This window comes from Heloderma suspectum, chromosome 9 (genome assembly GCF_057233095.1).
Source record: "Heloderma suspectum isolate Gila_16-S chromosome 9, 16-S_ref, whole genome shotgun sequence".
NCBI classification, from domain to species: Eukaryota; Metazoa; Chordata; class Lepidosauria; order Squamata; family Helodermatidae; genus Heloderma; species Heloderma suspectum.
This window is the reverse complement of record NC_139466.1, coordinates 3,560,297-3,583,400: the sequence shown is the minus strand read 5'-3', so window position 1 is coordinate 3,583,400 and position 23,104 is coordinate 3,560,297. Positions and strand designations below refer to the sequence as shown.

Below are 23,104 nucleotides of genomic sequence, written 5' to 3'. Positions count from 1 at the left end.
CGTTCCACACTGACAGGTCTACCTCGGGGTCTCTTCGCCCCATAACTCCTATGTCAGGGGTGTTGGGCCTCTTTCAGCCCTAGGGCCAATTTCAACTTTGGAGAAGCTCTCAGGGGCTGCATTCTAGTGAAGGCAAAAGGGATGTGGCCAAAGACAGAAGGGGCGGGGCCAAAATACCGGCCTATTTTTAGCTTAAAGCTCTTACTGCCAGTAGCGAAGCCCCAGGAGAGGCATTTCGATCTTTCAGAACTGGGGGGAAAGCCACACCAAAAACCCAGGAAGCCACCAAATGATTGGTGGCCATAGGAAGGGGTTGGGGTCAGGGGGAGGGGTGTGACCATCTGGGGAGCCCCAGAGGGAGGGACTGGCCTGAAGTTCAACACCCATGTCTTACGTATTGCAAAGGATTCGGGTCATGTTGTAAGCCACACACTCAATCCAGACGGGGAATATTCACAGTGGCCAAGCCTACTGGGTTTTATCATCACTCTGTGGGAACAGAGCAATGATCACCAAGAAACACAGCCACACCCTTGAGGCTGGGGAAGATGGGAAGTGAGGCCCAAACACTGGAGGTGCACTGGAAGTTCAACAGGCAGAAGAAGATAGCAGGGGCTCAGAGCAACCATGGATCCACGCTGGCCGAGGAATCAGCTCCTTTCTGCTCTGCTGCTGTAGGAGCCACGGCATTAATGTCCCTGGTAGCCATGATAGTACGGTCACTGAACTTGAGCCGGACATCCTAGAGAGTGAAGTCAAGTGGGCCTTAGGAAGCATTACTAACAACAAAGCTAGCGGAGATTACAGTAATCCATCTGAGCTATTTAGGATCCTAAAAGATGATGCTGTTAAAGTGCTGCACTCAGTATGCCAACAAACACTCAACAGTGGCCACAAGACTGGAAAAGGTCAGTTTACATTCCAATTCCAAAGAAGGGCAATGCCAAAGAGTGTTCAAACTACCGCACAATTGCACTCATTTCACATGCCAGCAAGGTGATGCTCAAAATCATACAAGCTAGACTTCAGCAGCCAAGAACTACCGGAAGTACAAGCCGGGTTTTGAAGAGGCAGAGGAACTAGAGATCAAATCGCCAACATTCGCTGGATCATGGAGAAAGCAAGAGAATTCCAGAAAAACGTCTATTTCTGCTTCATTGACTATGCTAAAGCCTTTGATTATGTGGATCACAACAAACTGGCACATTCTTAAAGAGATGGGAGTACCAGACCACCTTACCTGTCTCCTGAGAAACCTGTACAAGGGTCAAGAAGCAACAGTAAGAACCGGACAGGGAACAACCGATTGGTTCAAAATTGGGAAAGGAGTACGACAAGGCTGTATACTGTCACCCTGCTTATTTAACTTATATGCAGAGTACATCATGAGAAATGCCAGGTTGGATGAATCACAGGTCAGAATTAAGATTGCCGGGAGAATTATCAACAACCTCAGATACGCAGATGATATCACCCTAATGGCAGAAAGTGAAGAGGATCTAAAGAGCCTCTTGTTGAGGGTAAAAGCGGAGAGTGAAACTCAACATTAACAAAACTAAAATCATGGCATCTGGCCCCATCACTTCCTGGCATATAGAAGGGAAGAAATGGAAGCAGTGACAGATTTTATTTTCGTGGGCTCCAAGATCACCGCAGACGGTGACTGTAGCCATGAAATTAAAAGACGCTTGCTCCTTGGGAGGAAAGCTATGGTAAACCTAGACAGCATAGTAAGAAGAAGAGACATCACCTTGCCAACAAAGGTCCGCATAATCCAAGCTATGGTTTTCCCAGTAGCAACGTATGGCTGTGAGAGATGGACTATAAGGAAGGCTGAGCACCGAAGAATCGATGCTTTCGAACTGTGGTGCTGGAGAAGACTCTTACGAGTCCCCTGGACTGCAAGGAGGTCCAATCAGTCCATCCTAAAGGAAATCAACCCTGAGTGCTCATTGGAAGGACAGATAATGAAGCTGAAGCTCCAATATTTTGGCCACCTAATGCGAAGAGAAAACTCACTGGAAAAGACCCTGATGCTGGGAAAGATTGAAGGCAAAAGGAGAAGGGGACAGCAGAGGATGAGATGACTAGATAGCATCACCGATGCAATGAATATGGACTTGAGCACGCTCCGGGAGAGAGCGCAGGACAGGAAGGCCTGGTGTGCTATGGTCCATGGGGTCACGAAGAGTCGGACACGACTTAACGACTGAACAACAAATGAGTCATCCCACAACACAATACTCCAGCATGCTACACTACTGATTATGTAACAGTCCTGGTTTCACCTAGAAGAAAAAAGAATGTGAAGAGCTGTTTGCTGCTAAGGGCCTTTCCAGATCAATCATTTTAAGCACAAATATTGTGCAGCTGTTTACTCAGTCATCTTCTCTAGAGAGTTTCTCTTTCCTTCGCATGGGATTGAGTGGAGCCTGTTGAATTTATAAAAAGCTCCTTGCTTGTGAGCATTCAGAGCTAAGCATCAGCACCGCTGTTCTTGAGACCAGAATAGGAGACCGGAAGGTCTTCTGACTCTATGTTTGCCTTTGGTTGAGCCAGTCCTAGAAGAACGAGCTGGAACAGAAACTCTTGTGCTGCATTAACCATAGCAGTAGTTATTTTAAGAAGGCTTCTGAACCCTTTGGCTTCCAGATGTTGTTTGTAAGGTAGGCGTAGGGCAGGCATGTGTATGAGAGGAGAAGAGGCTGGTCTCGTGAGCCACCACGAAGTTCAAACCAGGCAATCTGTAAATACACACACCTTTAGATATGGGTGACAGGGAAATTAACCACGATTTGGGAGTACTCCTGGAGTCAGCATTGTGGTTGGACACCCAACAGCAATTGGCCAAGAGGGCATTGTTGAATCTTGATTCAGGAAGAAAAAACATGGCTAGGCCATTGTGTTTGCGGGCGCTTGCAAGATTCAGTGTTTGGGAATAAATGGGATGCCCTTCCAGCCATAATGAGGCCTCCAGTGTTTGCCTTTGTGTCCTGGCACATTAAGGACTTGTGAGCCACAATGGTTACTAAGCAGATAAGCAAAGGAACTCCAATGGGCTGTTTGTCTTTCAGACCAAAAGCACTGAACAGAAGTGCACCACAAGGCAAGCGCCGGAACCAATAGACAGTCATTGTTAAACAGGGAGGATTGTTAGGTTAGATACAAACAACTGTGTCATGACGAAAGTTTGGCGGAAAAATCCTATATATACGTACATCACAGAGATTGCATCAATATTCAAAGCAAATGAGCAGATTTAAAGATTTTTAAAACCCCTAACACTCTTCAGGATCACAATGACCCAGTGCAAGAAAGATACAGGACCAGAAACTTGTTCAGTAGGTACAGTCCAAAGAAGAATGGACCAGCATACATTGGTTGATGTATACTTGTACTTTCAGCAAAGCTGCCCTGTTCCCAGTCATGCCTGTCAAATTCCCAGTTTAGTAAGATGAGGTGAAATGGTTCATCTGACAAGGGGCCACAAAGGAGGATGAGGAAGCAGAAGACCTAAACTGTCCCTGTCAGCTGCCGAGCTAAGACAGGCCACACCCACAGTGATAGAGCTTGGTTGTTCGTGACAACTTGGTTCTCCTTCCTCCTCCTCTCACTTATTATTCTCCACACACATGAAGTCACCAAATCCAGGATGATCCCTGAAGAGACATCCTGAGGAGAGAGAAAAAAATGAAACAAGTTTCAAGATGCTGAGTCACCATGTTGCAAACAAGTCTTTTGCCCTAGACATGCTGCATCCTGACTGGTTTGGGGGATGAGCTCAGCCTTGCGAAGCTTCCCAAGAAAGCAGAGTGTTTTCGCTCTCTGTATGGCAACGTGTCACTCCCTGCTTTATTGCCATCAGTTTGCGCATACTCGTTGGATTATTCAACACTTCATGACTGGCTGAATGGATTAACTGTTTGAGGTGATGCATGAATGTTGAGGTGATATGTGGTGGAGGTGGAGGTGGTGAGTTGTAAGGTGAAATTGGGATGGTGGAATGTGAGATGGTGAAAACTCTGGTGATATGAAGCAAACGCTGAAGTGATATGAGATGAAACTAGATGTGGTGAAAGTGATGTGAAATGAGGAGGTGAAAACTCAGGTGGTGCAAGCTGAGGTGGTGAAAACTGAGGTATTGCCAGGTGAAAATTGATGTGATACGTGGTGAAAGTAGTTGTGGTGAAATGGAGGTGAAATGAGGTGGTGAAATGTGAGGGGAAATTAGGGTAGTGAAAATTGAGATGATGAAAATTGAAGTGAGGTAAAAATTGAAGTGATACGGGGTGAAACTAGATGTAGTGAAACTGAGGTGAAATTAGGTGGTGAACTGTGAAATGAAACTGAGGTGGCGAACAGTGAGGTGATCAAAATTGAGGTGATGCAAGGCGGTGTATGAAACCTCTCCCTGTGACGGCTCATTCGCACATTCAAGTCACCCCTTTATGCTACAGACATCAAGTCATGTGAAGCAGCCCTGGTGGATGATGGATCACCATGTGGACCTGGCGCACCATTCATTTGCCCCTTTCCCACTATCCTGCACAGATGACCAGGCGTGGTGTCAGGGAGGCGAGATAGTTATCAATTATTCATGGTGTGGTGGAAAGTTCCTTCCTCTCTTATAATACTGGACCTCAGGGGTCACACAGTGAAATCGACTGGTAGTGGATTTAGGACAGATGCAAGGAAGTTCTTCTTCTCACAAGGCACATTTAGCTTCTGGGATTCATTGCCATGGGAAGGGGTGATAGCCACTGGCTAAGATCACATTAAAAGGGGATTAGGCAAATCAGCGGAGGAAGAAGGCCTGTCAGTGGTTATTAGCTAAGATGGCTATACGGCACCTGCAGGTTTAGAGGCAGTGTGCCACGGGACACCAGACACTGAGGAGTAAACATCTGGAGAAGGCTGTGGCCCTCATAAAATCATACAATCGTAGGGTTGGAAGGGGCCTACAAGGCCATCGAGTCCAACCCCCTGCTCAGTGCAGGAATCCAAGGCAGAGCATCCTTGACAGGTGGCTGTCCAGCCTCATCTTGAATGCCTCCAGTGTGGGAGAGCCCACCGCCTCCCTAGGTAGTTGGTTCCATTGTCGTGTTGCTCTAACACTCAGGAAGTTTTTCCTGATGTTCAGCCGGAATCTGGCTTCCTGTCACTTGAGCCCATTATTCCATGTCCTGCACCCTGGGATGATGGAGAAGAGATCCTGGCCTTCCCCCCTGTGACAACCTTTCAAGTACTTGAAGAGTGCTATCCTATCTCCCCTCAGTCTTCTCTTCTCAAGGCTAAACATGCCCAGAGGAAGGGCATGTCCTGCTTGTGGGCTTTCTGGTGGCATCTGGATGCCCACTGTGGGAAACAGAATGCTGGACAAGATGAGAACTTTGAGGAGTTCTCTCTACTTGCCAATGAAGGAAACCAGTTCCTGATGAAGAAAACCTACTGTTTATTCTTGATGCAAGTAGGGATGTTGGAGAAATCTGCAATGGAACCTAATGAGTTTGGATTATTATGAATCCAGGCTGAGGATTCCACAGCGGACTGGCTTTTCCCATCAGGCAGGGTATTATTTTTTCCCTAATTTTTTATTATGAGTTTTAACAAAACAAAAACATAACAGAACCAAAAAAAGAGCAAAATAAAAAATACAACAGCATTTTCTAAAATCCTCAGTTTCAAATATTACAATATTCAAGGTGGGGAGGGGGGAGAGACAGAAAGAGAGAATAGGTTACACATACACTTCAGTAAAAGCCGACCAAATATCCACATATAAGTCCATCTGCAAGTTCTGCCTATATACCACTCCATCAAATGTTGCTAGTGTTGTTAGGTCTTCAGTCCATTGCATTATAGGCAGTGGGTTTTTATCCTTCCAGTATCGTAATAACAGTCTTTTAGCAACCAAAATGGCACGAAAAATCAATTTACGCTGCCCATGTGTTACATTCCAAGAAGCAGGTAAGAAATTTAAAAGAACATTTATATCAGGAAATATTAAAGAGCTTTCCAATACAAAAAATATCCATATAATAACTTCCCAAAAGAGGTGGCCATTGGGCATTTCCAAAACATATGAATAAGAGAAGCATTGACTGCATTACACCTCCAACATTTAGCTGAATTTGACAAGCCTTAATTAAAAAGACATTGTGGCATCTTTTTTACACAAGTTTTGTCCTAGAAAAATATGCAAAAATAAAAAACCAGCCAAAAATGTGCATTTCCCCCATAGGCTAAAGTGTGAAAATGCTTTAGGGGAAATTTAGGGGAATTTGCACATTTGGGGGGAATTCATGCATTTTTGCACATCTGAATTTGCACAAATTCAGAAACTTTAAAAAATCCGATTCCGTCGATAGATGGACGGTGGGACAAAAGGTGCCTGACAATCCATGAAACACAGATGGAATGGATTTTATACAGTCTGTACTTCCCTAGATGCAAGTAAAACTACTGATGACCAATAACCGCAACAGCCTTCTTAACAAAGGTCCTTCTCACCTTCTGCTTGAGGAGGCAGATGCCCCCCGCCCCAATCAGTAAGGTTGATGGGCACTAAAGACAGGGCCTTCTCCATGGTGGCTCCTACCTTCTGGAATTCCCTCCCGAGAGAGAGATATGTCTGGCCCCATCTGTAGCTGCCTTCAAGCAGGTTTGTGTGGTTTTTTTTAAACACCTCATCTGTTATCCCTGGCTTTTAATTGAAAACATTTATGCCATTCACTGCTGATGGATGTTTTGAAATTGCATTTTACTGAAGTTGGCTTTATTTAAAATTGTTCAGATTTAATATATTTTATTAATATGTTTGTATTGTTTTTATCAAAACTTGTTTTATTTTAGGGGTGTATGGAACATACTCACCAGTCCGCTGCGAGAGTCCACGGGGCGTGTGTGAGGCAATCCGTCCCTCCCCCCGGAATCCTTGCCGGCCAGCTCTGCTCTGCGGTGAGTCCGTGGAGCCGCTGGCCAGGGCCGCCTGCAGCCAGACTTCCATCCACTGCCAGGCTGTGGCCGCAAATGGCGTCCAGCGTAGCGGACGCCATTTGCATCCCTGCTCTTTGCCGTGATAGGCTACGTAAATATTTACATAGCCAATCACGGCCAAAGGGACGCCAGCAGCGGATGGCTGTGGAACGAAGACGACGACCCAGACCAGCTGCCACCAGGTAGGGTCCATCCCGGGGAGATTTCGGGTGGCGGCGGGGGGGTAGTCCGTTCTACCACGGACTCCAGGGTGCCGGATTCTAAAGAATCCGGCCTCCTTGTAGTCCGTGGCGGATTTCTCCGCCATCCCTATTTTATTTAAGAATGTTCAGATGTAATATGATTTTATTCATATGTTTGTATTGTATTGTTTTTATGCTGTAAGCTGCCTTGGGAAGAAAGGCAGCTAATGGATTAGATAAATAAGTAATAAACAAGTCCCCATTTACTAACAGTACCGCCTGCATGTTCGTTATTGCCATACGGTGGTCTCATCCAACAGGCTCGTCTTATGCTCCTACTGTCTTTGGGGTTCCGCATCCCTCCTCTGACTGGTTAGTGTCAGGAGGGCTGCTAGCGGAGAAAGGCCTTCTGCTCCTGTTCCATCTTGTCTTTCATGATGGATTTTCTGCAGCCAGAGAAAAAATGGAAGAACTGGTGGGAAAACACAGGACGGTTATGAGTTGAAGACAATGTTGTTTGGACCCACTGCAAATGTCCATGAATGAGGCAGGGAAATGGCAGGATAAAAGCCTTGTCTGGAAGCACCCTGTATAGGGTCTTCCACCTGCCAATGGGCCACCCCCCAGCAGGGGCCCACTGACGAGAGCCCCCTGGACTTGCTCCTGCTCCTCACCACTGCAAACTGCTTGTGCCCCTGATTCTTGCTCTGGCCCAGACAACGCTGGTGGTGCGGAGGGGGAGCAGCAGATGCCGCTTCCTGCTTGCTCACTGGCGCCTTGCCTGTCATGCAAGCAAGCGACAGCAATGATGGGAAAGGGAGGGACTGTGGGTCAGTGGTACAGCCCTTGCTTTGCATGCTGAAAGCCCCAGGTTAGATCCCCAGTACCTCCAGGTAGGCTAGGAAGGAATCCTGCCTGAACCCTGGAGACCTGCTGCTGCCAGTCAGTGTTGACAATATTGGGCTAGATGGACCAGGGTTCTGACTTAGTATCAGGCAGCTTCTGAGGTTCGGAGGAGGAGGAATATTAGTGAGTGACAGTGGTTGTGTGAGAAGGCAGAGTCACCGAGGGAGGGGGCTATTGGGAGTGTCTTGTCCACGGCCCCCCCAAAACCTAGAGCCAACACTGACCTTGTGTATAAGGGTGAGGAAGAAGATGGAACAGAGAAGAACTTCAATATTTCTGACAGGATGGATGTGGGGAGGGGGGCACAGTTCCTCACAGGATGGATGTGGGGAGGGGGGCACAGTTCCTCACAGGATGGATGTGGGGAGGGGGGCACAGCTCCTCACAGGATGGATGTGGGGAGGGGGGCACAGCTCCTCACAGGATGGATGTGGGGAGGGGGGCACAGCTCCTCACAGGATGGATGTGGGGAGGGGGGCACAGCTCCTCACAGTTTTTCCAGTATCCAACATGGAGTAAGATGTCAGTTCCTGGAATTGTTTTCTGCACAATGTTGTAAGCCGGGAAACCTTGAAAAATGTTGATGAAAGGTTAGGATACTGGTACACCCAGTAAATTATTGAAATTCAGCATCACCTTGGCTGGTAAAAGGAGCTCGTGTCTTATTGCCATTTCAAAATCTTCCCAAGAAAATGAGAAATTAAAATGCCATGATAAATTCTATTTACCTCTTGCCTGCACAGTAAGGTGGTGGAGGCATCTCCAGATGAAGACCTGGGACAGTCCAAAACAAGAACAACCCTTGGAGCTTTAATGCTTCCATGTCCACCTGTTGCGTGTGGCCGCTACTGGATGCACCTCTAAGGTGCAGCTCCCACACCTCACTTCTCCTGCTTCTGCTATTGGCCAGAGCACACAACCGCAGGCCTTGGAGGGGATGCAGACGCACCCTCTCAGAAGCGCTTTGATCCCCCAGATCTTAATACGAACTCACCTGCCCTTTCAGACTTGTAAATAAAAATAGATGCAAAGTGGGAGGGGTGGGGACTCTATGCACCAAATACCACCCCCCGCCGAAGTCACCCTAGGGTGGCCATTAATGCATTGCTAAAAAAAGAAGATGAAAGAGGACACCGATTTGTATGTGCTCATTTATATGTGTAGATGTGAATGTACTGTACATGTTAAGTTTAGAAATAGTTATTGTAATTTAAATAGAAATACAGTACCTCTCACTATAGTGTGTGGAAGGCTGTGACCAGGTGACCCATGTGCCTGGCTCCGCCTGTGGTTGATGGGCAGCTTCAAGGCACTTGAGCTCTGTCTTCTGGCGGCCCTTAAAGCAGACTGGCTGGTTTAATGGAGGACTCTTTCAAAACAGAGGACGGATCTCTGTAAAAGAGGACACCTGGCCACCCCGGGTCACCCTCGGGGCCAGATGTGTCCCAGGAAGGAAGCAACTTCAGCATGCTCCCCCTCCATTTCATCAGTCCCGTCAACAATGTTGTACGTTTTTCTGCAAGTAAGAAACAAAACAAAAATGAACGTTTACTCATGGCTGCCCTCACGGGTTAGTGCTGCCATCTTTTCAAGCCAAGATGAACGGACCGCACTATTTGTTTCAGTTGCTGAGTGGATAGTTGAATAGATCGCCTCTGGCAAACTTCCCCACTCACCGCAAGCCCAGCATCCTGGTCTGTGGCCTGGGCCATCTGCCCCTGAATCCGTTCCCGACCACCGGCTGAGGCTGCTTTCGTGCTTTAGGTCTTGAACTCAGCAGAGAAAGCACACATGGCTTCCTGCTCTTGCCCTCTTTTCCCTTCCAGAAGCATAACAGCAGATATCCCACGGAAATGCCCCCAGGCTCCTCCTGCCCACAGTCATGTTAACCCCAGCAAGCTGATTTGAATGTTGGATGGCTCGGTGGGTGAGGAGGACGTGGTACAGTCCTCCTAGGATTTTGCCGCTTCTGACCACCAGGGAGGATTGCCTAAGTGAAGACATGCATCATGGCAAGAACTCCATGCACGGGGAAACCTTGGGCTTTAGAGAGAAATTTTCTAGCCTAGCTTTTCTCCCTGAGGTACTAGCTCTCCACATGCACGGAGTTATTGGCATGGGGAAGCCTTCAAATATGCAATTCCCCACCTGCATTCTTTAGTGATAGCATCCCAAGATGATTGTACAGTGTGTGTGTGTGTGTGTGTGTGTGTGTGTGTGTGTCTGAGAGAGAGAGAGAGAGACTGAGAGGAGGGGGGCGCACTGGAATTTCTCAAGCAATATCCACACAAGAGGCATACAAGTATATTATATTCACATAAGGTTTGATCCAGACAATTTTAGAGGTATCCCTGTTTTACCTGCTGTGAATCTCTCTGCTCCTCAAATGACAAGATTTCACATTTAAAGGCTGCCGACAGGGGACCTCTTGTTGAATGCTCAAAACACAACATTAGAAACAGGATAGTTTTTATTGCTGTGTGCCGAAAAGGCATTTGTAAACAACAAGCACAATTGAGCTGCTGCAAAATTATCTATTGGTTCATCCCCACTCCCCTTCCAGGAATGGATGACAGATGCAATCTTTCTAACTCCGCTGAGGAGGAAGCCAATGCAAGGGTTTTCTCTTCCAAGTTTATTTCCCTCAGAATTACAAAATAATAGAATGAGTGTTATCTGGGCATTTGAAGCTTATCCAGGGAAGCTTTGAGGAGGTTCTTTAATTCCTGTACATAAGATAAGAAGGAAGTTCATAGATTGCAGAAATCTAAAAATATCCCCAAAGAAGACCTGGGACAAAGGAAATGTAAAGTACTTCTACACGGTGTGGAAACTCTTCTCACACAATGGCCTGGTTCACATGAAATGACAACCCAGAGTACTAGTCGAGTATAGATTGTCATTGAATCGTGGGTTGTTGTTGAATTGTGGGTTGTCGTTATGTGTGAACCTTGCACTATGGTTTAACTATGGGTTGTTAACAAACCAGGAAGAGAACATGTGGTTTGTTGTTGGGTTGTGAACTCTGAATAAAATAGAGTTTGCTTCTGCTACCCTGACGCTAAACACATTCACCCAGGAAGAAGCACCATTTTGTTTCTGAAAGAGAGAACATATTTTAAATGTAAAAATAAAATGATCATCTGTGACCATGTACACCCAGCCTGCTCCCCCAGCCGCTGTTGATAAAAAGTTTTTTTAAACATGAAGGAAAAGATGCTGCTGCGACCAGCATCAGTCCCAGAGGGCCACTGGGCCTGTTTGCCACTGCCATTCTGTGGCTATTTGGCTTGCTCTTGGCTGTGGGGCCCCTGACTTCAGCCCTGACGTCCTGCCCTAGCTGCACCACTGTTACCACTCTAGGCATCTAAACCTCCAGATGGCAAGTGGCTGAAGCTCCGTTTGGACTTTGACTCCCCAGAGGCATGGAAGAAAGAGTTGCCAAAGGGCTTCCTGCAAGGCCTTCATGACCCAGCCACTCAAGGTCACACCAAAGCCCTCCTCCCAAGCCAGAGGTGCCTGGTGGCTCCAATATTGATGGGGCAGCGAATCCTCTCTGGGTTTCAGTCAGAACCAGTGAGAACTCTAAAGGAGCTTCCAAGGTGCTGAATCCACTTGGGGGATAGGGGTCAGCTCTTGGATAGCTCCTTTAGAATTCTGGCTGGTTCCGACTGAAACCCAGAGTGGATTCACCGTCCTACTGAAATAGGAGCCACCAGCCTGTCCCAAAGTGCCTCAACCAGAAAAAATGGTATCCGTATCATATAGATACCCTGGACTGGAGCCTGATACACCCCAGATTCAGCACTTTTAGGCTCCACTAAATCCAGTGGAAGGGATTTAAGCTTGTGTTTAACTTTTCCATTGTTCTTCAAAGAACATCAGAACAGCCACACGGGATCCGACTATGAGTCCTGGATCACTCAGAGACCCACTTAAAAAATTAAAGATATACAGAGTCTCGAAGTGTGTCTGAGTTTGAGGCTTATTTGACTTGAGCAGACATGCCTATTCTGGGCACGAATTCAGTAGCTGCCATTTTCCCAGGTGGGTGACACATGAACAGTGATACGGGATCTCTTGTGAATGAATGCACACAGAAAGCTCATTTTGGTGGCAAAATATAGCATTTTTTTAAAAGTCAAGATGGACAGAAAAACTATTACTAGTCACTGCTATAACTGCTGTAGTCAAGTGAATGCTGGACTTCAAGCAGAAAGACCCAGGTTCACATCCCTACTCAGCTGTGAAGCTCCTTTGGTGTCCATCAGCCAGGCACCATCTCTTAGCCCAACCTACCTCAAAAGGATTGTTCTGATGACACGTGTGTGTGTGTGTGTGTGTGTGTGTGTGGAGGTGAGGTGGACATGAACACCACCTTGGACTCCTAGGAGGAAGGGTGGAATAGAAATTAAGTTAAAAAATATTGATTTAATAACATTGAATCAAACATTGCATTCAAACAACAGCATATATTTTTGACTTTGAGAAATCATGGAGGATGGGTGAAGTGCCAGATGACCGGAGGAGGGCTAATGTTGTCCCTATCTTCAAAAAGGGTAAAAAGGAGGAACCTGGGAACTACAGACCAGTCAGTCTGACATCAATCCCGGGGAAAATTCTGGAGCAGATGATAAAGCAATCCGTCTGTAAGCACCTTGAAAACAGTGCAGTGGTTACTCCAGCCAACATGGATTTGTCAAGAACAAGTCTTGCCAGACGAATCTGATCTCATTTTTTGATCAAGTAACCTCCCTTGTGGACCATGGGAATGCTGTAGACATCATACACCTCGACTTCAGCAAAGCTTTCGACAAAGTGCCCCATGATATCCTGATGAGCAAACTAGCTCGATGTGGGCTAGATGAAACAACGATCCGGTGGATCCACAGTTGGCTACAGACTCGGACTCAAAGAGTGCTTATCAATGGGAGCTTCTCAAACTGGGGAGAGGTAACAAGCAGGGTACCGCAGGGCTCAGTCCTTAATGACTGGGAGGAGGAGGTGCAGGGAATGCTGATCAAATTTGCAGATGACACCAAATTGGGCAGGATAGCTAATACTTTGGAAGAGAGACACAAAATTCAAAGTGATCTGGATAGACTGGAGCGCTGGGCAGAAAACAACAGAATGACATTTAATAGGGATAAATGCCAAGTTCTGCACCTAGGAAAAAGAAACCAAATGCACAGTTACAAGATGGGGGATACGTGGCTCAACAACACTACAAGCGAGAAAAGTCTTGGAATTGTTGTTGATCACAAGCTGAATATGAGCTAACAATGTTATGTGGCTACAAAAAAGGCCAATGCTCTTTTGGGCTGCATTAATTGAAGCATAGCTTCCAAATCCCGGGAGGTACTAGTTCCCCTCTACTCAGCACTGGTTAGGCCTCATCTGGAGAACTGTGTCCAGTTCTGGGCACCACACTTTAAGAAGGATGCAGACAAACTGGAGAGGGTTCAGAGGAGGGCAACAAAGATGATCAGGGGACTGGAAACAAAGCCCTATGAAGAGAGACTGAAAGAACTGGGCATGTTTAGCCTGGAGAAGAGAAGACTGAGGGGAGATAGGATAGTGCTCTTCAAGTCCTTGAAAGGTTGTCACAGAGAGGAAGGCCAGGATCTCTTCTCAGTCATCCCAGAGTGCAGGACACGGAAGAATGGGCTCCAGTGACAGGAAGACAGATTCCGGCTGAACATCAGGAAAAACGTCCTGACTGTTAGAGCAATACGACAATGGAACCCATTCTCTAGGGAGGTGGTGGGCTCACTATTCTATGATTCTATGACTGATAAATGCACATAAATGTTTTGACTTGGTTTTGTTACTTCACATAAAGTACAGCAAGTCATGTAGAATCTTTTGCCTTCTCCCATCCATGGCCTCACAGTTGCAGTCCAGAATCATAGAATCATAGAACCATAGAACAGGAGGGTTGGAAGGGGCCTACAAGGCCATCGAGTCCAGCCCCCTGCTCAGTGCAGGAATCCAAGTCAGAGCATCTCTGACAGATGGCTGTCCAGCCTCGTCTTGAACGCCTCCAGTGTGGGAGAGCCCACCACCTCCCTAGGTAGTTTGTTCCATTGTCGTGTTGCTCTAACAGTCAGGAAGTTTTTCCTGATGTTCAGCCGGAATCTGGCTTCCTGTCACTTGAGCCCATTATTCCATGTCCTGCACTCTGGGATGATCGAGAAGATACAGTGTTGTGTGGTCATCCTGATACAAGAGGGTGAGGGACCCTTGGAGAGCCAGGAATGCTTTTGGGGTGTGTAGTGGGATGAAGCTAGGTCTGTCCTTCACTGGGAAATCTGGTTCTTTGTTGATTTGACGGAGTTCCACGACATGTACAATTCTCTTTGCATTTGCAAGCTGAGCTGTGGGCTTTTCCCTGAACTCTGGGAACTTTTTTCGTACGTTTTCACCACAGGTTCTACAATTTGCACAAATGTCTCAACAATTTGCACAAATTTGAACAAATTCCGCCAAATCTGCACAAATTCCGCCAAATCTGCGCAAATTCCTGAGAAATTTGTGCAAACTACAGGACCTGCAAGGAAAAAATTACACAAAATGCTCAGAAAAATCTGTGAACTGGCCCAACTCACAGCAGGCCCAACTCACAGCAGGAACTGGAAAAGAGTCTGGGGGGGGCAAGCCTAGGAAAACTTGTCGAACTCCACCCCCCAAATAGATTTTTCCAACATCCCTAGATGGAGCTGGATGTTGGCAGCAGATCAGCAAGAGCCAAGTTTAACTTTCTTTGTACATCAACCCTCAGCTTACCAGAAGTGTTCACTTTTGCAGATTCTGTCTACACCAGCCAGTGCCAGCTCCAGGTTTCGGGAGGCCATGGGCAAGACACCCTCCATGGGCCCCCGCCCTCAGGGAGTCTACCTTCCAACCACCACTGTCCCCAGCTGCTCTCGCTCCTCCTCCTCTTTCTCATCCTTGCTACCGTTTGCTTGCTTCACAGGCAGCGAGCCAGGGAGCAAGGGGGCCACGGCATCTCCTGCTCCTCCTCCTCGCCACCACCGTTGCCTGGATCAGAGCGAGAGGCCAGGTGCAATGCTGAAGAGGAGGAGTGGGCCACTGCTTGCCAGTGGGCAACTGCTGGGGTCTGGGCCCTCGGCAGGTGCCCAATCATGCCTACCCTTGATGCCGACTCGAACACCAGCCTTCTCAAACAGGGTCCTCTTCAGATGGCCTTTAATGCCCGAAATGGCCTACGGCCAGGTTACCTGAAGAAGCATCTCCTCCAATATTTACATACCTGGGCCATCAGGTCATAATCCAGTGCTGTCTTCTCTTCTAGGTGCTGCTGCCAAATGCAATGAGGCAAGTCGCTGCGAGAGAGAGGGTGATTTCAATGGTGGCTTGCCACTTGTTGACAGCCCTTCCTAGAGAGGCTCATCTAGTGCCAATGTTAGGGTCCGTCCCCCCCATTCCCAGTAATGACCTTTGTATTCTTCCTGGCATTTTGAGAACTGTTTTAGTGCTTTTAGATCTTTGCACTGATTTATTTTTCTGCTGGCTTTACTTTGGGTTTATTATGTGCTGCATTGTTTTTGCCACTTGCTGGTGGTTTTATTGTGCTTTTATTATGTGCTGTGTTATCCTCATTGCTTTATTGTTGGATCATGACTACAGGTTCTCAGTGATTTGCTGTACTTTATGCAAATGTGAAAAGCTGCATCACAAGAACAATAACAAATCCAAGTTTAAAAAAAAATTTGCATTTATACACAAAAGTGTGTGCTGTTGTTTGAATGTAATTTCTGATTCAATGTTATTAAATAAATATTTACTTGATTATTATTCCACCCCTCTCCAAGAAATCACACAGATAGCAACAGCGACTAGTAATATTTCTTCTACCCATCCTAACATTAAATAACCCCAGTATTTTGCCACCAAAATGAACTTTCTACATGCATTTGTTCACAAGTGATCACATATCCCCATTCATGTGTCAGCCATCTTGGAAAATGGCAGCTACAGCATCCATGCTCATGAATGGGTATGTTTACCATAGCTAAATGTGTTCCTATATGGGCCTGAAACACATACAAACTTCAAGTTTCTTCACAAATCTATTTTTAATGGGAGTCTGTGGACCCCTTCTATATGAGGAATTTACTGTGCATTCATGATTCCTCATTGATGGTAGTTTGCGAGTGCTTTATACAATGTCATCCTCCAGGGCCTCTCCTGTGCTCTGCAACCATTATAGCAGGCTTTTTTCTAATGAGGAAAGTCTGGTATTTCTGTGAATGGCAGCATGAAACCCTGGTGTATTTGTGCAATTCTGCTAAACCACAGCACTACCTAGTGGTTGTGTAATGGAACATATAGAAAGGTAGAGAATGGAAACTCCCAGAAAAAAACACATGTAAAGGAGCCAGTCTTAATCCCACAAAAAATCCAGAAGCAGAAGCCTCAGTAAAGTGGCAGATTAAAAGCCTCCTGTAGAAAGCCCTATGGCAATCCTGGATTATGTAGAGATGTAGCTTGGGAGTGTGTTCAGGGCTTAGAGCTCCCCCTCCAGGCACTGAAGGGACTAGGTATGGCAATACTGGCTCCTGCAATTGGCACACACTATATAGCTATGACCACGCTGGCTAGGGGTGATGGGAATTGTAGTCGAATACATCTGGAGGGTGCCAGGGTGTGGGGAGGCTGCAATGCAGTCCTTAGATTGGCCAAGCTTGGTATGAACTCGGGATGCTTCATGTTCTGCTCTTACCAGCTCAATAGAGGCCCTGGGCCCCGGGTGGAAGAACATAAGAACATAAGAAGAGCCCTGCTGGATCAGATCAAGGGTCCATCTCATCCAGCACTCTGTTCACACAGTGGCCAACCAGCTGCCTACAGGAAATCCACAAGCAGGACACGAGCACTTCAGCACCCTCCCGCCCATGTTCCCCAGCAGCTGCTGTGCATAGGCTCACCGCCTCTGATCCTGGAGGTAGTTCTGCACCGCTGAACTAGACCAAGGGTATGGCTCTGTATAAGGCAGTTTCACAAGCGTCACCATCTGAGGAGCCCTTGAGCATTCCAAGGGGTTTGTCCAAGAAGCCAAGACATCATTCAGGGGTCGCCCCTGGGAAGTGGGGAGGTGGCGCAGGAAGATTCCTTCCGCAAGCTGCCAACACTGGCCTTGTTTGGAGGACGATCCACAGCCAAGATAGACAGGCAGACACTGGACAGCGGGGGGCGGGGGGGCCCATAGCTCAGCGGCGAGCTCACGCATTGCACCGCCTGCAGAAGGTCTCAGGGGACATCCCCGTTTTTTACAATGTTCCTTGGCTAAGAGAGCTGGGAAAAGGACCTCTGTCTGAGACCCTGGAGAGCTGCTGTCCGTCAGATGAAGCCATGCTGTGCTAAACGGACCAAGGGTCTGGCTCAGTTAGTAAAAGCCAGCTGCAGTAACCCAGAGCGACTTCTTTGCATGCAGAAGGTCCCAGGTTCGATCCCCGGTGTCTCCAGCTTACCTTCCCAGGAAAGAAGGCTAGAACAGGAGCCGTCCTTTGGGAGACCCCTTCAGGAGAGCTGGTGCCAGTCAGACCGGGCCACGCTGGGCCACGCGGAGCACTGGTCTGGCTCTGGTCGTGGCACCTGCGCATATTCCAGGGGTTGAAACTCACGTTGGCTGAATTCCAAGGAGCATGCAGAGCGTGTGCATTGACCCTGCTTGGATGCCGCTTGGCACGTCTGTCCGCCTCCTTCACCCCCGTGTGAATATCCCAGCTCCACTCTGATATACCCTGTCATCTTATGGATGACTTATGCACAGAAGCCATAGTTAACAGAAATAAAAAACTGCAGACTGGATGCAAGAAAGACAGTATTTCGATTTTTAGCGATCAGAATCTCTGGGAGTTTAAATGATGAGGACTGAGCTGCCCTCTTGTGGCGAGACAGAACTGAACGCTGCCCGTCTCTGGGCGACGGGAACCTCCACTGCCTGCTCCTTCAGCTATACCACAGGCACAAGGTTCATCTGGCTTGTGATGGGCTGGTTTCATGAACCAAAGGATATGAGTGCGAGAAACTGGGAACGTAAGAACATGCAGGCATGAGCAGAGCCTTCCTCGATCAGACCAAAGGCCTCTCTTGGCCAGATGTGCCCGATCTTGTCTGATCTTGGAAGCTAAGCAGGGTCAGCCCCGGTTAGAACTTAGATGGGGGACTGCCTGGGAATCGGGCTTCCAGCCCTGAGCGGGGGGTTGGACTCAATGGTCTTGTAGGCCTGTCCAGCCCTACCATTCTATGATTCTGTGATTCTATGATCACAAGCCCACAAGCCAGCAGCTTACAAGATGCCCTCAAACGAGGCATGAAGACAGTAGCCCCCTCCAGGTGCCAAATTCAGTCGCCAGTGGGAGGGCCACCATCTTGTCCTTTGCTTCAGGCAGCAAAATGTCTTGGGCCGGCCTGGCTTCAATCTTGAATTCAGCAGAACAGCCAGATCCCCTCTTTCCAGGCTAAGAGCCAGCGAGTCTCACTTTGGGCATTTTCTTCCCCCTGGTCTCCTGCTTCTTCCTGCTTCTCCTGCTTTCCTGCTTCAGGAAAGTCTCCCCCGGTTTCCCCGTCTCGCCTCCCGCGTTCATGCACCCATCTGAAATGGTGTCTCCAGCTTGACTGAGCTGCATTCCTTGTGTTTATTACAGATCATTTTAAAAAATAAATAAATAAAATCTTGTTTACACAGGCCCAGCTTGGGTCTTGGCAAATCGGGCTGAGATGTGATTTGCCATTCCAAACACTGCCTGGAGATCTGTAAAACTGTATTTGTTTAAGAATCTGGCCAAGTGGGAGATGGTGAATCTAGAGGGAGCTTTTAAAGTAGTCACTAGCTTGCCAGAAGAACTTGAGAGCGTGCTTCCTCCTCAGCATTATATTGTGTCATGAATTATTGAAGCACATGGTGGAATCGTACATTTGCAGAAAACAGGGGCAAGGGCCAGCAGATGAAGCACTGTGGCACACACCTCAGTGGCCACCCAAAGCTATAGAAATTTGGGGTTTGCCAGCAGTTGAAACTACCTGCCTTCTGTCTGGCCACTGTACCAGCCCACCTGCAGCTACAGAAAACAGCTCAGCCATTTGTCAAAGGGACTAGGATGATGCAGAGTATTTTCCAGGCTTAGTTCCAAATGCATTAATGGATTAATTATTCTTATATCCCTTAGGTTCACCATGGTGCCAGCGCTCCAGAGATTCTAATCTGTTGCTATCTAGCTGGAATTTTACCAACCTGGCTAAAAGTTTAACGTCCAGGCTGTTTGCTGATCAGGGAGTGGTGTGAGTTTGTGTGTGTGTGTGTGTGGGGTGTTACATTTACTCCCATATCAGAGTTAATAGCAGACTGAAGGGGCATTCTCCACGCCTTATCTGTCTAGGCATCATGAGGGCTACCGCAACCTTGAACACTAGTTCCCTTCCGCTAATGAGCCATTGCCTTCCCTGGCCTGGGATGAAATCTGGATATGGAGTCCTAATCAAAGACCCCACCCAGAACCAGGTGCAAACTTGACCAGCTGTTCCTGATCCATCCTTGGAAAAACAACTGGTGGAGATGCACAGTTATTGACACTCATCCATCAGCTGTCCCCAAGAGATGCTCTTTTGGGTCTGGAGCCCAAAAGTGATTCATCCCAAAGCAGAGGACAAATCCACAAATACTGGCCTCTTTTACTCATGTCCCACTAACCCTGATTTGAACAACTAGAAGGGTAAAATTCCTCAGCACGGTGCCTTATTTGCCAGGAAAAACATAGCAAAGGAAGCCAAAATCTACTGCAGAACTTTTGCAATAACCAAGAATGGTTTGCTCCAGTGAAAGAGCCGAAAATATAGCATAGGGCGGCGGCATCATTATGGGAGGAGGTCACCAGGGAACAGGCCCCAGATCTTTTGAGCTATCCTAATTGCCATTTTTTTTTACATTTTCCCATTGACTTGCATTGGAAAACAGAAACAGCCATACCTTTTTTAGTCTGTATGATAAATAAATGAAATTTGGACATCTTGTAGCCCCCATGGATGTAATTGAACCTGTCCAATTTCAGGCAGCTAGGTCCAGTGACTTTTGTGCTAGTCACAGGTAAAATTTGCTATTTTCAAGAAAATCTGTCAAAGCAAAGAGCTATAATTTTTTTGTTCTTCCATGTAAGTGCATGGAATTTGGGGACCCGACAGCCCCCATGGATCTGATTGAACCTGCCAAATTTCAGGCACTTTGGTCCAGAGGCTTTTGTGCTATAAGCAAATTTGTGTTATGGGCCTGTGCTGCGGATCTTGTAAGAACCTAGCAACGCCCCTGGTGCAGGGGTGTGTGTGTGTGTGTGTGTGTGTGTATCTCATGAGACATGGAGGCCTTTGCAGCAGCCTTCCTCAAATCGGAGCCCTCCAGATGTGTGGGACTACAACTTCCAGCATGCCCCAGCCAGCCATGCATGGGAGTTGTAATCTAACACATCTGAAGGGCCATAGGTTGGGGAAGGCTGCTCTGTAGCCTTTGCCACCCCAGCTCAAGGCTGCTCCAAATTTGTCTGTGATCCTCTGGTTTTGCTTCTGTTTGTACACAGCACTTTCGGTGATTTTTTTTTTTAGAGCAGCGAAAATGGGGAATTATTTCCGATGGTGAAAGGAAGTGCTGTTTCTATTCTACGGACATCTATTCCGTTCCAAAAGGCTTTTATAAGCAGCTATTGTAGGCTTAGCTTTCTGGAAAGAACCAATTAATTCATCCAACAGTGTAGGAAGTGCAGAAGCTGATGGCCCATAAATAGGCTCCAGCAAATGCTGTCACTGAATATACTGCCAGCTCGCACTAGACGGTAAATTCTATCTAATCCATAATACTGAAAATGGTAAAAACTCAGCATCCAATCCTATTAAGTGATCTAAAGTATAAATTCCACTATCAACCCAGTTCCTCCACATAAAAGGCCGTCTATTTTCAAGACTGAATTCTCCCATAAAGTTAATTTAGCATGGGAATATGGATCAAAGTACAGCTGACAAGACATTGCTTGCCAAGTCTCTCCCGCCGCTAAAATTATTAGCGCAGCCATTCCTTTCTTTTTAAAATACCTAGATCCTAGCGCCATCCGGTCAGAGAGAGATGCCAAATAAGTTGACTCCAAAACAACCCATGGAAGAGTATTAAAAGAAAAACTTGTTTTCCAGTCATTGGTAGGAGTTAACAAATAAATGTTATGATATAAACTGAGTTTATATGATATAAGCTTATGATATAGACTAAGTATAGGAGTTTAAAAAAACCCTCACTAGCCATATCCCAAAGGAGAATCCTGAGTCACCCTCTCAGATATGTATATTTATGTCCCCCTTTTCTATTATTTATATTCAAAGAAACTATAAAAAACCTTCCATCAAAAAGCACAGACATCCAAAACAAACAAACGACTGAACAAACTATTAATAAAACTTCACAATTAGGCGTATGGGCCGTGACTGCCTCCCCGTTCATAGTTGCCTGGGTGTAGCTCCATGGAACTCAGGGGTGCTTTGGACTTCATGGGTTCAACTTGTAAAACACATCGAGCTTTAACAAAAGATCTCCATCCAGCAGAAATGCAACTTTTAGGTTTTAATTACAAATGCAAGGGATCTTACAGAGTGTTGCCATTCAAACTGCTAGAGTGAAGTGGAAACCAGAGAAAAGGACAGAAGTAGCCTTCAGGGCTATGTTCTCCTTCCAGGCAGCACTGACATCAAGGGCAGATATGGCTGGCTACCTGCCAAGGGCCCACACCCCAGCAGGGGCCCACTGACGAGAGCCCCCCGGACTTGCTCCTCCTCCTCACCATCGCACCCTGCCTGCTCACCTGCCTCTCCCTCTGGCCCAGGCCATGTTGGTGGTGAGAAGGTGGACCAGGGATGCGGCTGCCTGCTTGCTCACCGGCTCTCTGCCCGTCTAGCAAGCAAGGGATGGCAATACTGAGGAGGAGGAGGGGGAGGAGCGAGAGCAACTGGTGACAATGGTGGTGAGCTTTGAACCTCCCATCCTACGAAACCCCTTGAAAGCTTTAAACGTGAGAGATTTACATCATCCCTACATGGGGCTGAATCTCTGGCCCGGTAGAGAAATCCATACACAACAGGTATGCAGTGAAGAAGTCTTCTGATTTCTTGCTGGGGCTGGGCAACAGTACCAGCCGCACCCTGGGAGGAAGTTTCATTGGTTAGAGAGAGAGTCAGGGCCGGTGTTAGGGGTAGGCATGGCTGGGCCGCTGCCAAGGGTCCACACCCCAGCAGAGGCCCGCTGACAAGAGCACCCCAGACTTGCTGCTCCTCCTCACCCTTGCAACCTGCTTGCTCACCTGCCTCTCGCTCTGGCCCAGGCAACGGTGGCGGTGATGAGAAGCTGGGCCAGGAGATGCGACTGCCTGCTTGCTCCCTGGCTCTCGGCCTGTCTAGCAAGCAAGAGGTAGCAATGATGAGAAAGAGGAGGAGGAGGTGGAGGAGGAGCGAGAGCAGCTGGGGATGATAAATAATTAATAAATGGTCTGGAGAAGGTAGACTCACTGAAGGAGAGGGACCATGGAGGGTGCCTTGCTCAAGGACCCTCAAAAACTTGGAACCACCGCTGTTCCCAGGACCAGAGGCAGGATGCCTTCATGCTCCTCTGAATAGCCATTGCTGGGGAGCAACAGCAGGAGAGGGATATTGCGCTCATGCCCTGCTTGTGCGCTTCCCATTGGGACGTCTGGCTGGCCACTGTGAGAAACAGGACAAGATGCGCCTGTTTGGACTGATGCAGAAGCTCTCTTTTGTTATTATGTTCCTAACCAGCCTCAGCTTGATCGTTTCCCTCATTCTCTCAGCTTTTCTACATGAGGCATTTATTGCCCACTCATCATTCTCTACTCACAGTTGTTTACAGGTTCTTTAGACCACATCATGACCCTCCAGTAACCAGCAGTTCTGGTGAGGCTTTTTTAGAGCAGGAAAAATGCAGCATTTAATTGTGAAAGTGAAAGAAGCGC

General features: G+C 47.3%; 1 long non-coding RNA gene across 1 annotated transcript; it reads right to left on the bottom strand.

The window, feature by feature from the left end:
- Positions 1-3,113: 3,113 nt before the first annotated feature.
- LOC146338346 (uncharacterized) lies at positions 3,114-23,104 on the bottom strand. Its single transcript, XR_014784792.1, has 4 exons — positions 22,990-23,104; positions 9,314-9,600; positions 7,455-7,624; positions 3,114-3,672 (listed from the first exon to the last, which is right to left on the bottom strand). It is a non-coding gene; the product is annotated as an uncharacterized LOC146338346 (long non-coding RNA).